This window comes from Symphalangus syndactylus, chromosome 11 (genome assembly GCF_028878055.3).
Source record: "Symphalangus syndactylus isolate Jambi chromosome 11, NHGRI_mSymSyn1-v2.1_pri, whole genome shotgun sequence".
Classification (NCBI taxonomy): Eukaryota; Metazoa; Chordata; class Mammalia; order Primates; family Hylobatidae; genus Symphalangus; species Symphalangus syndactylus.
The window spans coordinates 67,554,636-67,560,378 of record NC_072433.2 but is presented as its reverse complement, the minus strand read 5'-3'; the positions used below and the strand labels follow the sequence as shown (position 1 = coordinate 67,560,378).

At 37.4% G+C, this 5,743-nt stretch overlaps 1 pseudogene; it reads right to left on the bottom strand.

Moving 5' to 3' along the window:
• Window positions 1-2,578: 2,578 nt before the first annotated feature.
• Window positions 2,579-2,987, bottom strand: LOC129492925 (RING-box protein 1-like; annotated as a pseudogene).
• Window positions 2,988-5,743: the final 2,756 nt, after the last annotated feature.

The following is a 5,743-nucleotide window of genomic DNA, read 5'->3' as shown; positions in this document are numbered from 1 at the left end:
GTGTTGAGACAACTATATTTTCAACTGAGTAATTGAAAGGTGAACATGCTGGATTTATGCCTTAGGGCCACCAGCTTTTTTACAGTATTATGGTAAAGAATCTTTTTTTCAAAACTTGCTTGTGGTTGTAACCACTATTTGAATCTCTTGCTTGTGGCTGTAACCACTATTTGAATCTCTGCAAGAATTGGAAGAAACGTGATTGCAATTTAACTTCCATTTAAAATGCTGTTGCATTGAGACTTCCGTTTCTAGTAGTGTAATGTGATGACATACCCTGAATGATCCTCCCAGTGAAAATACCTAAAAACTTGTGGTAGAAATTTTAAAATTAAATGAATTATTGAGCTGGCAAGAAAGCAAGAAACGTATAGAGACCAAATATAAAGTGAAAGCCTGAGTCCTGAGAGGGAAAGCGAGTGCCAAAGCTAGATTTTACCCCGAAAGTGTCTGATAAAACCTGGGACCTTAAACTTCTGTTGTATCAGCATCATGGGTTGAAGAGATTAAGAAAAAGACATCCTAGGGTGAAAAGCCCAGTAGGAAACCTTTCATAGAAAACTGAGACATCAGGAGTCGCACCCTCAGTGTAGGGTAGCTTAGACATAAACCCTCCTCCCAAAAGGAGAGAACAAGAAACTTGCCTCTCCTGATTTTGGCTGTGGAGTAGAGGAGAACACCTCTAGGGGAATTCATGTGATTTTCTGATTTGTTTTTACACTTTCCCACAAAATTTAAAAATTTGTGGAAATTTCGAGCCTACAAAAAAGTTGAAAGAAAAGTACAATGAGGCCAAGTGCAGCTGCTCATGCCTGTAATCCTCGTACTTTGGGAGGCTGAGGGAAGAGGATTCTTTGACGCCAGGTGTTCAAGACCAGTCAGGGCAACATAGACCCCGTCCTTACAAAATATACAAAACATAGACCCTGTGTCTACAAAAAAATACAAAAATCTAAGCTGGATATAGTGGCTCATGTAGAGGCTGAGATACAAAGATCCCTTGAGTCTGGGAGTTTGAGGCTATAGTGAGCTATGACTGTACCACTGCACTCCAGCCTGGATGACAGAGACCCTGTCTCTAAGAAACAAAGTACTATAAACAGTGCTCTCAGAGTCACTACTTTATCTCATATGCCTATACATATGTGTGTGTGTGTGTGTGTATAGATAATGTTTTTTCACTTATTAACATACTTTTATTAAAATCAACTATTTTTCAAAACAAAAAAATTTAGTGATAAGACTAGCATTGTTTTACCTTTTTGCAAATCTCTTTTATGTCTGACAGTGGAAGACAGTTGGATTCTCAAGTCTGCTTCTTCATTTGATGCACTGCTTTGGTTAAAGTATATGAAGGAAAACTAGTTTCACATAGACTTGCAGTTGGAGGGAGAACTTCATGAACCCCCTGAAATGGTCTCAGGTACCCCCAGGAATCCTCAGACCATATTTCGAGAACCACTGCAACAAAACTGTTTCTCGGTTGAAGATTCTCTATAGCTACCAAATTAGTACTAGAACTGGCAATTCCTTCTGTGGCCCAAAACATTTTAACAAGTTGTGATGAGGTAGTGATAGTAAGGGAAACTTGAACTCTTGTGTTAATTCAATTTTAGGTGACATCAGTTTTTAAATTGAGTTCACACATTTGCCAGCCAAGATTACATATTACAATTTTTTAAAATTTATTTTTCTAAGCTAAGAAGAGAAAGCAACATGTCATATGCAAGCAATGTTTACATTTGTATAGTGGTTTTGCATTTTATAAAGCCTCTTTCTGTGCCCCATGTAATGCCATGTAGTTCTCAGAAGCCTACATTATAGAGGAGGAAAGCTCAGGGTAGACAGGCGACGTGCCCGAGATTGCCATCAGTAGCCAGGCTATGCAACCAGGACTCAGAGCTGGGTCTGATGACTCTGAATCCCACGTTCTTTCCTCATTCAGCTGCCTGCTGCTATCACACCAGAGGAAGACAGGGCTGACTGCTGTTTTCGGGGTCAGCGATCCACATTCCCCCTTGTATGGTTGGAGTCCTCTGACTAAGCGATGCACTCACAGGACAACCCTGCTCTGGCTCTAATGAACACACATATCACTTTCTTTTTTTGTTTGTTTGTTTTTTGTTTTCTGAGACGGAGTCTCACTCTGTTGCCCAGGCTGGAGTGCAGTGGCGCAATCTCGGCTCACTGCAACCTTCGCCTCCCGGGTTCATGCCATTCTCCTGCCTCAGCCTCCCGAGTAGCTGGGATTACAGGCTCCTGCCACTAAGCCCGGCTAATTTTTTTTGTATTTTTAGCAGAGACGACGTTTCACCATCTTAGCCAGGATGGTCTCGATCTCCTGACCTTGTGATCCGCCTGTCTCGGCTCCCAAAGTGCTGGGATTACAGGCGTGAGCCACCGCGCCTCACACATTTCACTTTCAAAAGGTGGCTTTTCAGCCTTGGAAGAGGGGACCCTTCATTTACGTTCACTTTTTTTCACATACACAAGAGATAGCATTCGCTCTAGAATCCAACTGGACTTTGACACAGAACACAATGTGGCTGCGAGAACAGCAAATGGCAAAGACAAAGCAGAAAAGACACAGTTCTAATTTATAATCAAGTGACAGAAGGGCAAGTCATTAAATGAATCACAAAACAGTTAAGTTTGATGGAAGAATTATTTTTCTGGTGCCCATACTTTTGGAATTCCTACTGTCTATTGTCCAACAGACACAGCTGTTGTGTTTTGAGCCAGTGAGAGAGGCAGTGGAAGTGAAAAGCACGGTTACAGGCTCCCCGTCCAATGGTCCAAGCTTCTGAAGTGGCAGACTCTTGGTTAGCTTGACATTCTATGCAGATCTATGCTGTGATTCCTGCAGATGGCACAGTTATTAACCACAATATCCCAAGCCCAGAGGGCTGCTACTGCATTTCACTTTTTTACTTCAAAGCACTGCTGTTGGTACTGCTTGGGGTATACATATCCATTGCCACTGCCATTTTGGACTGGCTTTTTTTTTTTTGTCTGTTTGAAAGCCAGTTATAAGCACAGGATACTTTACCCTTTAATACTTCAGCAGCCATCTCCTAGATGAAGGACATCTCTTGTATAATTGCAATATCCTTATCTCACCTAAGAAAAGTAATGATCATTCCATAATGTCATTTAATATACAGTTTGCATTCTAATTTTCTTTAGTGACTCCCAAATATCTTTTATGACTTAAAAAAATCCAGAAGTCAATGAAGGGCATGCCTTGTATTGGGCTGTTCGTCTCTGTAGTTTCTTTTGATTTCTAAGTTATCTTATAAAGTGTACGTGTGTGTATGACTTTTTTGAAGAATCCAGGCTCTATAGAATGTCCTAGATTCTGTCCTATAGTCTTGATTTGATCAATTATTTCTCATGATTAGATTCAAGTTAAATATTTTTATCAATAATACTTCATAGTTGATGTTGCTTCTTGTGGTTTTGTAGTTCCAAATTCATGCTACTATAGTTGAGCCAGTGAGAAATGCAGTGGAAGTGGAAAGCATTACCAGGAAAAAAAAAAAAAAAAAATCGAACAGAGAACTGGTAGTCCTCCCAGGCAATCGAAGTAAAAGAAAATCCTTTCTGAAGGACAACAACTTTAACCAGTTCTCAAAAAATCCTACAGATAACATTCTAAAGAATATGAACTCCCCTCCCAACACACAAAGACCAAGTATACTAGGCAAAAGGTACACCAAGTAAGAACCAGAGGAAACAGCAGACAACATCACACTTTCACAGACTTGCAGATATTAGAAATATCAGAAGTAAACTATACAATAAATATATTTAATATGCTTTAAGAAGTAAAACAGACATTTGAAAATAATGACAAGAAATAAAAAATGTTTTAAAAATAAGTATATTTGGGCTGGGCACGATGGCTCACAACTGTAATCCTAGCACTTTGGAAGGCCGAGGTGGGCAGATCACCTAAAGTCAGGAGTTTGAGACCAGCCTGGCCAACATGGTGAAACCCCATCTCTACGAAAAATACAAAAATTAGCCAGGTGTGGTAGCAGGTGCCTCTAATCTCAGCTACTAGGGAAGCTGAGGCAGGAGAATCAATTGAACCCAGGAGGCAGAGGTTGCAGTGAGCTGAGATCATGCCATTGCACTCCAGCCTGGGCGACAAGAGCAAAACTCTGTCTCAAAAAAAAAAAAAAAAAGTATATTTGAACTGGAACTTCTGTAAGTGGAAAATATAATTTAAATTAAAATCAATGTATGAATTAAACAGCAGACTGGACACAAAGAGGTAACTAGTGAAGTATAAGATAAATCTAAATAAATCATATAAAATATAGTACAGAGAAATGAGATTTCAAAATATAATAAAAGAAAAAGAAGATAGAGTTTTTGAAAAAGTCCATATACCTAATTGGAGCTCTGGAAAAACATAGGAGGAAGAATGGAAAAGAGACAATATTCCAAGGAAAAATGGCTGAGAGTTTTTCAGAATTGTTGAAAGATGATAAGCCAAATCACAAGCAGATAAGTACAGATAAAATAATTCCTTGGCACATTATAGCGGAAGTTCAGAACAACAAGGTCAAAGAGAGGATCTATCTTAAAAGTAGCCAAAGATAAAAAACAAATCACCTCAAAGGAATAAAAAGTAGAGGTATAGCAGTGTTTCCAACAGCATTAATGGAAGCCAGAATATTATTTTCAATGTGTCAAAGAAAAAAAAAGATCAATCCCAAATCCCACAATTAGTAAAAAGATCGTTTAAGAATAAAAGTAAAATAAAAGACATTTAAGACAAAACTGAGTATAGATCCTCACAAAAGAAAATTTTGAAGGATATACTTGAGGCTCACAGAAAATGAATCCAAACTGAAAGTCTGAAATTCAAGAAGAAATGGTGAGCAAAGACATTTATAAATAAATACACATAAACACTGGCCATATAAAACAATGGTGATGATAATAATAATAGTGTTTAATTTGTAGAATTAAAAAGCAAAATAGAACTAAAACACTCAACTAAAACAACAAATAAAGTGGCATGGGAAGCAATTTGATTAGTCTTATAATCCCCTTGTATTTTTCAGAAGCAGGTAAAAAGATTTAAACTTAGATTTTATTAAATATTAAAATATTTAGGTTAACCTCAAATGAATAGACAGAGGATGTATTATTTAAAAATTAGTAGATGGAAGAAATTGAACAAAGAACAAAATTCCTTAAAAAAACACACATTTTGTTGGGTTGCATGTTGTTAGATTGTATTGTGGTATTGTGTCATCCTTTTCACCGAGATTTTCTTATCTAAATAAAAAATTTCTTTCAGATTCGAGTGCCAAGAAAAAGCTTTCTTTATTTGGGGAGGTGTTCTTTACGGTATTATTTCGTACCTATTATAATTTCATGTATGCTTTTGCCACCAGGAAGCCCAGCTTGAACATTGGCCTCCATTTTAATAATTATGTAGGAACTAGCATTCTATACATCTTTCTAATTCTAATTCCTCCTCCCATCTTTGTCATCTAACATTTATTTTTATTTTTCTTGATCCTGATTTTTATCTTGTGTTCTTACCATCTGTCTTAAATGTTTTGGAACAACTTAAGTAGGAATAAACCAACATAATTGAATGGATCAATAAATAAATATAAAATGATTAAAGCAAATAGAAGATTGACACCTGGGAAGTGTAAACTCTTTTGCTCTTTTGTTTCTTCATTAGTGTCAGCACAGGGAGTGTGGTATGGGTTAA